The following is an 11,355-nucleotide window of genomic DNA, read 5'->3' on the forward strand; positions in this document are numbered from 1 at the left end:
TATTTTGTCAGGTTTTTGGTACATGGCAGGATTTTGAAGTCTTGGATCTATGGGTCCGTCTAGTTCTTTTCCACTTCTCAATATAACGACATTTGCATGTCCTTTTAGATTAGGTTGTGGCTGTCCAGGAAATGTGCCAGCAGAAGCAACAGTAGATGCTTGTTGTTGACCCACTTGTGAAATTTGTGTTTCAAGCATTTTGTTTTGGGTGGCTAAAGCGTCTCCTTTGCTTGCTAATTGTTTAAGTTGCTCACTAGTGTGTATGTTTTGGTTCAAGAAGTATTTGTTTGTTTGAGCTTGGGTAGCTATGAAACCTTCCATCATTAGTTCAAGGTTGGACTTCCTAGGAATGTTAGGAGCATTAGTAGCTGGCTTTTGATATCCAGGTGGAACAACAGGTGTTTGGCCAGGTGCATACAAGGCATTGTTGTTCTTGTACGAAAAGTTAGGATGGTCTTTCCAATCTAGGTTGTAGGTATTCGAATAAGGGTTTCCTTGTGCATAATTTGAAGGTGAGAAAAACAAGAAGGGGGGGGGTTTGAATTGTTTTAGAAATTAAAATCTTTTTCAAAAGTAAGAACACACAAAATTTTATACTGGTTCGCTTATAACACAAAGCTACTCCAGTCCACCCGGCCAAGGTGATTTCGCCTTCAAAAAGGACTTAATCCACTAATCTTGAAAGATTAATACAACCAAACATCTAAGAGAATGATCTCTTAGTCCTCCCAAGTATACAGACTGCGCAGAGCCACTTGAGGAACAAAAGCAATTTAGTAAAAGAAATTTGTAATAGAGAGTGCTTCTAGGATTAAGCAAATATTACAGCAGAGTATTTAAACAAGTGTTTTCACGTATGAGCAGCAGCTCGTGAAAAACTGAGAGAGAATGTAAAGAATTTTTCTGTGTGTTGTTGTGTGTCTCTCACTGAAGTAGGTTGTCCTTTATATAGTGGTGAAAAGGACCGTTGGAGTGATGACAGGATATTGGCCTTTGATGAGCATTCAATGTCATTACTTCTGTGTTTCTTTCCATAACCAATTTGTCTCCCTGAATGATTTCTTTCTAAAAATACTTCCTTTCCATTTAAAGAATTTCTTTCCGTTACTCTTTCTGGATTAGGAGAATCTTCATCAGAATCTTTGTTATCTCGGAGTTCTACGTCAGAAGGAAATAATGTTGAGGTTACAGCAGAGCTTCTCAGAGTACTGGTCTATCAGATCATCAGAACTAAGACCCGTGGATGTTTAGAGCTTCTGGTTCTTCCTTCTATCTTGCTTTGCTCAGATCCAGAACTTCTTGGGCACACTTCTTCCTCAGATGTGTCTGATCTTCTGGAACTTTGTATCTGATCAACGTTTGTATCTGATAAAACGATCAGATTCCTTTGTTGTTGTTCATAGTCCTGCACACTTAGAGAATTTTCGTTAGGGTGCCATTTTTGGTTTCATCCTTTGTTATCATCAAAATCCTGGAATTCTATTGTAGAACTAATTTTGTTCTTACATAATTTACTTGATCATTGGCGACTCCTGCTAATATCTGACATTCTGGTGCAGTGTGTCCAGGAATTCCATATAAGTTGCAGTTTGGAGTTACAACAGCCACGGTGGTTGCGGGTGGTATGGTCAAGTTGTCTAACTTTTGAACAAGGGCATCTACCTTTGCATGGACATGGTCAAGGCTACTGATTTCGTACATTCCACCTTTTGTTTGGGACTTTTCTACTGGGGTTCTTTCACCTCCCCATTGGCAATGGTTTTGGGCCATGTTTTCAATGAGTTGGTAGACTTCGTTATATGGCTTGTCCATAAGTGCACCGCCCGCAACAACGTCTACCATCAGTCTTGTGTTATACAGGAGCCCATTGTAAAATGTGTGAATGATCACCCAGTCTTCAAGACCGTGATGTGGACACATCATCATCATGTCTTTGTATCTCTCCCACACGTTGTAGAGAGATTCTACATCTTTTTGTCGAAATCCGTTGATTTGAGCTCTCAGCATAGCATTTTTGCTTGGCGGAAAATATCGGGCTAAGAAAACGTTCTTCAGTTCTTCCCATGTAGTGACTGAGTTGGATGGCAAGGATTGCAACCAAGCCCAAGCTCTGTCTCTTAGAGAGAAAGGAAAAAGGCGTAGTCTTATCGCATCTTGAGATACACCATTCTCCTTCACAGTGTCTGCGTACTGCACAAACTTGGTCAAATGTTCATTAGGGTCGTCTGTAGGATTTCCAACAAATTGATGTTGTTGGACAACTGATAGCAATGGGGTTTCAACTCGAAATCGTTTCGATCGATAGCAGGGGCAGCAATGTTGTTGTGAGGTTCTTGTTGGGACGGGGTAACGTAGAACTTAAGAGGACGATTATGTAGTCCTACTGTAGCCATGGTTGGTTTTTCAACTGGTTCAGTGGTAGAAAAGAAGATATCGGGAATATTGTACCTTCGTTGGTACTCTAGTATTCGGCGTCTTAAATATAAGAAACACTCTAATTCTGCGATTGGTGGTACTAAGTTTTCACCTTGTGAGCGAGTACTTGGCATACAACCGAGAAATAAGGGAAAGGAAATTAGTTTTTTTTACCTCAGTCTATACTGCGCAACGAAAGAATCACATTATTTGGCTAAATCAGTCCCCGGCAACAACGCCAAAAAACTTGATATGGCTCGTGATTGTATATAAAATATAGTCTATCGGATACTTGACTGCAAGTGCACAGTCTAGTCGTTTAGTTTTAAAAGATATCGAACTCACAGGGACCGATGGTCAAACTGATGATATCGATGTTACTATGTTTAGCTAAGGCGGTGATTTTTAGAGGTTCGGTTCAACAAAAATTAAATCTAAAGAAAATTAAGTTTTAAAGAAAATATTAATGAAGGGATATCAGTATGCAACACATTAATTGTCAGGGACTCGATAAGTCACCGGTGTATATTTTAATTACCAAATACCTTTCAGTAGAAAATACTCATTTAAAGGGCTTTATCTCACACTCTCGTGATTGTTGACTCAGACTATACTTTTAAGTCAGAATGTACGCTCTCGCTGTCCCATTTGAAGTTAAAAGTACTTTTTGAAAATAAATAAGTTTTAATTGCTTTTAAAGTGCTCTCGCTGTTTTTAAAATCAATGCCTAGTTTTTACTATCCAGTTCGACCCTCACGCTCTCGCGATTGTCGGTTCTAACCTTAGTTAATTTTCCACTCTCGTGGCAAAACCGTATTAAATAGCTTCTCACTCTCGTGACAAAGTTAATTAAATTCAAATTAAAAACCACAGCCAGAAAGATTATTTGAGAAAAGAAGTTTACTCCGATTATTATTAAATCCCGTCTAATTAAATTGTTTACATACCGATACCGGTAGTTTAGCCAGACATGTTAAATAATGCAAATACAAACGAACAGAAACAATTTAACAATAAAGAAAACATGATCATTTAATAATAAAGCGATACTAATAATTGAATAAAAACCTGGAACTTTGATTAATTTAATAGGCTGAAGCTTGAAGTACTTGAGCAGTCCTCCACAAGTCGGTAGGATTCTGCTTCTTCGAAACAAATGCTTAAACTAAACTAACTAAGTTGCAGTAGTTCCCCAATGTAGGAAACTACTACTTTTGGCTTAGTAAAAAACGGAAAGGAAAGGGAAAAATAATCAAAGCTCTGAACGGAAAAGTAAACAAATTGGAGTCAAAGAAAATAATGCTTGCTGAAGAAAAATAACGTGAAAACAAAATTGCAGGAGCGAAAAAAGGCAGAGAGATAGGATGAGAGAGAGCGAGCCCGAGAAGTTTCTAACTTCCCTTCTTTTATAGTACCCCTTGGTCTTCGTGCTTGAGAAAAATAAGGAGGACTTAGTTGAGGGAGGGATTCACGGGAAGGTGGTTTAAGGAGCGAAAACTGGGGCGACGTGGACCACTTCTGTTTGAAACCCATTACGCTGACTTTGCGTACGTGACGGTCGTGATGGACTTGTGGCGTTCGTCACAATCAAGGAGAGTGTGACGATCGTGATGGTGTGTGACGGTCGTCACATTCACAAAATTCATATTTTCTTGTTTTTCTGTTGTTTCTCTTCTGTTTCTTCTTCTTTTCCTTCCTTTTCTATACTTTGCTCATTTAAGCATGGGAATTGAAATACCTACAAAAATAACTCGAACACTTGCAGAATAATCGGAATATAAATGAAAACGGTATGATTTTTGAATGTAAATCAAGGCAAATATACAATACATTTTCGTGTTATCATCCACCTCAAACTACCTTCACTAAGGCAATCTCTTCATCATGCATCTACTTCACTTCTGATTCTCTATCTGCACGGGTGATACCTCAACATTTAGGTTATCTCTCACTTGCACAACATCCACTTGGATTACATGAGATAGATCCAAAATGTATCTCCTCAACTGAGACACATGAAACACATCATGAAAATTAGCAAGCGATGGTAGCAAAGCAATCCGACAGGCCACCTCTCATATCCTTTGTAAAATCTGGTACGAACCAATAAAACTCGGCGTGAGCTTTCGAGACTTCAAAGCTCGACCAACACCAGTTACCGGCGTAACTTTCAAAAAGACGCGAAAGCCCTCCTAGAACTCAAGTTCTTTCCTCCTATTATCATGGTAACTTTTCTGACGACTCTGCAATGCTTTCATCTTTTCTTGGATCATCTTGATCTTTTCAGTTGTTTAGTGAACAATCTCAGGCCCGAGCACAACACTCTCTCATGACTCATACCAATACAAATAAGTTTCACACCTCTTACCGTATAAAGCCTCATATGGTCCATTCTGATACTATAATTGAAATTGTTGTTGTAGGTAAACTCAATCAACGACAGTAGCTATCCCAAGTACCTCATTGTTCTAGCGCACAAGCCCTTAACAAGTCCTCCAAAGACTAGATAGTCCTCTCTATTTGACCGTCTATCTACGTAAGGTAAGAAGAACTCAACTTCAACTTAGTACCCAAAGTAGCCTACAGACTCTCCTAGAACCTCGATGTAAATATCGAATCTCTATCCAACACAATACTTGAAGGATTACCATGCAACTTCACAATCTCATCAATATACAATTCATCTAGCTTCTGCAAAGGATAATTGATCCTCATAGGTACAAAATGAGCCGATTTGGTCAATCTATCCATAATCACCCAAATTGAATCGCATCCCTTTGAAGTCTTCGGTAAATCTGTTACAAAATCCATAAAAATACTATCCTATTTCCACTATGGAATATTCAATGGATGCATCAGACCCAACGGCTTCTAATCGATCTTTGACTCCTAACAGGTCAAACAAGCATACACAAATTCGATAACCTCTTTCTTCATTCATGGCCATCAAAACATATTCTTCAAATCTTGATACATATTCATAGCACCAGGAGGAATACTCAATCCACTTTTGTGATCCTCCTCAAGAATATTCCTCTTAAGTCTGGGTACATCAGAAACACAAATTCTATCTCTGAACATCATCACACCATTTTCATCAACTCGGAAATCACATCCATTACCTTGGTCGATTAATGTGAGACGATCTATCAAACTCAAATCAGATCTCTAACCTTCTCTGATCTCCTCAAGGATACCACTCGCCAGCTTCAACATACCCAACTTCACATTGTTAGGAGTTTCTCCACCCACTAACTCATATCTTTGAATTTCTCAATCAGTTCTAATTCTCGAGCCATAAGCATCGACATGTGTAAAGACTTCTTACTCATCGCATCAGCTACAACATCAGTTTTACCCCAATGGTAATTCAAATTAAAATCATAACCCTTCAAAAGTTCAAGCCATCTCCCCTGCCTCATATTCGACTCTTCTCATCAAATAAATATTTCAAACACCTGTGATCACTGGACACTTTGAATTTGGAGCCAAATAGGTAGTGCCTCCAAATCTTCAACATGAATACCATTGTTGTCAACTCAAGATCATGCGAAGGGTAATTCCTTTCATTAAATCTCAACTGTCTCTAAGCATAAGCCACAACCTGACCATTTTGCATCAACACACCTCCCAGACCCATCTTCGAAGCATCACAATATACAACAAGGACTCACTTGGATTCGTCGAAATCAAAATTGGAGCAGACATCAACTTCTTCTTGAGTTCTTGGAAACTCTTTCATATGCACATCCCAAACATATGCTTGACCCTTTCGAGTCAACTGAGTTAACGACAATGCTAAATTTAAAAAACCTTTAATGAACTTCCTATAGTAACCAGCCAATCCAAGAAAACTTCTAATCTCATTGGCAGACTTCAAAGTCTCCCATTGCAACACTACATCTATCTTCGATAGATCCACAACTATACCACCATTAGAATCACATGACCAAGGAAACTCACTTTCTTTAACAATAACTCAAATTTGGAAAAACTTTACATACAAATGGTTCTCTTTCAATGCCTACAATACAATTCTCAGATCACTCATAGCTTCATACTACCGTCCCTCTTGTTTCACTAATAACACTGACACACCCCACGAAGAAACACTTGGTTGAGAAGACTTCTTCTCAAGTAAATCTTCTAGTTGCTTATTCAATTTCCCCAACTCTGAAGCATGCGCCCTATAAGGAGTCATCGACACCGGACTAGTACCAGGTACTAAGTCTATAGAAAAATTCACTTCACGCTCTGGAGGAAAATCACTGATGTCTTCAGGAAACACTTCAGGAAATTCACACACTCCAGGAAGATCACAAACTACTCCCTTTCCTCTAGCTTCTAACGAATCTAACATCATAAACACTTGTGTCATGTCCTTCACGAACTATTTCACTTTCTTAGCTAATACAAACTTCAACTCTTCACCTCCATCGAATTCAAATCCATGCTCTCGAGGCAAGTTGCAGATATCTTCAGGAAAACATCAGGAATCACACACCACTGGCATAACACTAGTTGTCACATTGCCCTCTACTCTTTGAGAAACAACATTAACAATACCTGATCGTTTTCCTAAAGGCTTCCCAACTTGACCGACAGACATGAATCTCGAATCCACACCATCTTCAATGTTAGGAACAACACAACTTTATCATCGCTTGAGCTCTTGCAATTAGCGACACACTACACCAACTTATTAAAACAATTGGTAAACACTTTGTTTAACCTCAACCAATTCATTCCAAGAATAACATCAACTTGTTCCAACAAAATAAAAATCATACACATCCTTAGGGAACACATCAAGATACTAAACATACCACTGGCTCATCTCTGGCCAAAACATCTCCTTCCCCCTCAAAAGGAAGCGACCAACGAGAAAAATTGACTGTATTCTATCAAGGATCACACCATTTTGCTAACCGACACCATCCTCGAATCCGACCTCTCTTTGGGTTCAGGAAAAGAACAACATTCTCAAAACAGGTCAACTAGCCAACACTGCACTCTTGCATGCAGCAACATGATGTCCAAGCTCTATACAGTTGGAATATCCAAGAGAAGTAGACGCTTCTCCCCCACTTGTTTCATTCCAAACCTGCAAATGGAAAACAAAGCAAGCATCGACAGTATTCTCACACACATGTCGCATACTATGGAACAAACATAATTAAACAACCTGGCCGGACGGGCCGACCTGCTCTGATACCACTAATGTAACACCCCAAACCCCACACATAATTTATCACATAAATTAAATATAAAATAAAACTACGTAGGGTGTCACACATTCATAACACACATGACCTGCTATGTAACACGGGTTTCAACAATAAATTTCAATACACACATTTGTAATAAGGATGTTTACACGACATCTAACTCATCTGGTCGGTATTATATATTCACATAATAAGATATTCATAACTTGTCACTGCACGCTCACTTCCATTTTAAAGTATCATCGCAGCGGAATTATCATCACAATTATGGAAGATAAAGCAAGTAATAACATCTAGTCTTAACTCCAATTGTAATAACAAAATAAGAGAGTTGTAATCAATCAACTCGACATCTTAAGAATTCTCAACAACGAAATTAGTCTTATGACTTCAACATAATCAGACATAAGAAATAAAATAAACGTTTAACCCAACCCGACGTTACATGATCAGAGCAAGGTACCACTAGTAAAAGCGACAAAATAAAGAAGTAATCCAAGAGCTACCTTCCACTTGCTTCGACAATACTACTCTTGAGTATCTACACGATGCCCATGTAAAGGCAACATTCAAACAGAAGGGGTGAGAATTCATTTCAATAATAACGATATAGAATGAAGAATATAGTACAACATCTACACAATCATGCACAATAATATATCACATTCTTACATCTAAATCATTATCAACATCATACACGACAACATCTCAATTATCATCAACATCATACAAAACCATACCTCAATTATCATTAACATCATATGCAACAATATCTCATCCAATAACAACCAATACAAATGCACACTTAAGCAATATACTCAACACCGACTCGACATACATGTGGTACCAAATATGAACACTCAGGTTCATCTCGCTCCATGATCCCCACCATAGGATCGATTCCCTCTTGGAACTGGAGCACACCAAAATCGCTACCATCACCATAGGTAACGCTTCACTAATCCCCCATAATAGGAATTAGTTACTCGCACTCGATCCATCACAATGGGATCGAGGCTCACCAAAATTCGTTACCATCAATATAGGTAACGCTTTACTAATCCATCATAATAAGAATTAGCTACTTGCACCTGATCCATCACCATAGAATCAAGGCTCACCAAAATTGGACCGAAGCCCGTACACCAAGATGCATGACTCTCAAATAACATGCATAAACACAATAAGGTTAACCTAAAGGATCCCCACACACATCTCATCATTTATGCATCACATCATTCATCATGCAACAACCAATTCGTGTTACCACGTGAATAATATCAACAAACATAATCAACTTGTCAACATCTTAACATCATCGTCATAACAACATAATTATCACACCACGATATTACAACAATGCAACGATTCATCAACCAAACGTATAAACCAATAAATTTATTAACATAGTTAATATTATTAAAACATCTCAACAATCACTACCATGTTATAGGTATGAGCATTAATTTTCTAATGCTTCAAACGACATCAAAATCAGACTTACGGAATAAAAGTTATGACCAAAATCGTCGTGATATGTCAACAATTCATTAACCGAGCATATGAACAAAACTTCACCAACACAGTAGGCATATGAATAATACTCAATCAATTCACTTATCACTATCACATTATATCTCTTAGAGTTATCTTTTTAATGCTTCAAACCCCAACCCAAAATGATACACGAGTTGAAAGTTATGATCAAAACCGTGCACGAAGGCGTTACTAAAAGTTGTTGTTTTCTAAAAATTCCAACACAATTTACATCTTCTTCAACCCCAAAAACGTCCATGAAATAATCACCAAAATTATTTTATCCCTGAAACAAAGTTATAGTCCTCTATTTCAGATATCCAACGCTTCAAACAACACTCGATTTGGACTTACAGATCAAAAATTATGGTCAAAACAATTTCGACCGAAAAACACAAAAAAAGTCTCCTGCGCTGAGCGCGGTCGTGACGGATAAAATGCAGAATTTCCTGCGTTTTTCATCGTTTGAGGCCTTCCGGATCTCCGATTACGATTCCGTAAAAAACCAAATGCTCAGAAAATTACAATCTATGCAATACTCTAATCATCTAAAGTTAATTTATAGTTGTAACACAAGTTAATAATCTATAATTGTTTTAAGATTATGCCTAAAACCTTCAAAATTATAACAATGGTAGATATATGTTCAATCATAAAAACAGAAAAATGTACACACATAAGGGACACAAAATTCATCATATAATCATCATATAACAACCGTTATAACATCCAAATTCAAAATTATGAATCAAAACACCCAACCCTAAAGAGGTTAATGGTTCCTTCATTCTACCCTTCTACCATACTCATTACTATTGGAACAAGTTCTCACCCTTACCTGAATTCCTTGCAAAATTTCTGAATTGAAACCTTCGCTCTTTTTCCTTGATCACCTTGCCACTTGCCAATTTACTAATTTTTCTCAAATGTGAAAATCTCTCTAAACATAGGTTTCTCATATTCCTTATTTTTAGGGTAAACTTTTCCGAATGACCAATTCGACCCAAACTTAACTATCTCATATTCCTTCCTCCCACTAACTTTCTCAATTTCTCATATTTGATCCAATTATTCTATCTTCACTAATTAATATAATAAAAATAAATAAAATATTATTTTTAATTATCAAAACAATTCTAAATTATTCTACTTACTTTTGTCATTCCTCTATACCCCTAACTCAAGAATACATACTCCGCCAACACCTAACCATAAAATAAATCATCAAAAACCATAATTCAAACAATTAAAATATAATAAAATATCTAATAAAAAAGGGGGTGTTATAATATTTGTCAAGAAGGTTTTGATCACGATGACTCTTTCCAATGCTTTAGTCAATCTTAGTTTTAATCATGACATGCGAGCTTAATTGTATGATAGTTGTCCTATGGAGGTTGCTCTTGCCTATTTGTCTGATTTGTTAGGGGAAATTTGTGTCTACTGTTTTTGATTTTGGGCTTCTTTAGTCCTTCTTTTTTTTTCAAACAACAAAAAAAAAGTTCCCTTAAGCCGGTTCTTCTACAAGAACATCCGATATCATATACATGAGCGCGAGTTCTAATATGCAATACTATTTATTTTTAAAAGATAAATTTCTAACTTCTACTTTATTTTAAAAAATAAAAATAAAAAGATAATAACTACCTAATCTGACAAAAGCAAAGATGCAAGGCAAAAAAAAAAAAAATCAAAACAAAAACACGAATTAAAAACTAGTTACAAAAATTACATCTCAGTCAATAGGAACTACCTTTCAATGGGAAAAAAAAACTCCTAAAAACAAAAAACAAATTTCTAGTAAAAAAAAAAACCTTTGATATTGATGCTAATGTCAATGCAATTCAAATTTATGAAAGTCTAATGCGAAATATACACAGTAAAATATCAAATAAGCTGTGAATGCATGTTTTCTCTCTCAAAAAAAGATAAAGAGAGAATTTACTTTGACCGAAAAGCATGAAAACTCTTAAAACTTTACTACTAATAACGAAAATAACTTTGCATTTACCCGAAAATCCATCGAATGAGACGCGCAAAATCACATTAAAACCACAAAATCAAGAAAGAATTATGTTTGGTAGCCGTCATTGGTTACAGAATTACACCGGCAAATATTTGTTTAATTTTTTAATTTTTTAATACAAAAAAAAGAAAAAAAAATGGCGCGTCTCTT

The 11,355-nt window shown here is 36.8% G+C and overlaps 1 non-coding gene across 1 annotated transcript; it reads left to right on the top strand.

Moving 5' to 3' along the window:
* Positions 1–1,900: 1,900 nt before the first annotated feature.
* Positions 1,901–2,007, top strand: LOC127109454 (small nucleolar RNA R71). Its single transcript, XR_007796737.1, has one exon. It is a non-coding gene; the product is annotated as a small nucleolar RNA R71 (small nucleolar RNA).
* The last annotated feature ends 9,348 nt before the right edge of the window (positions 2,008–11,355 follow it).

Source organism: Lathyrus oleraceus, chromosome 7 (genome assembly GCF_024323335.1).
Source record: "Lathyrus oleraceus cultivar Zhongwan6 chromosome 7, CAAS_Psat_ZW6_1.0, whole genome shotgun sequence".
NCBI classification, from domain to species: domain Eukaryota; kingdom Viridiplantae; phylum Streptophyta; class Magnoliopsida; order Fabales; family Fabaceae; genus Lathyrus; species Lathyrus oleraceus.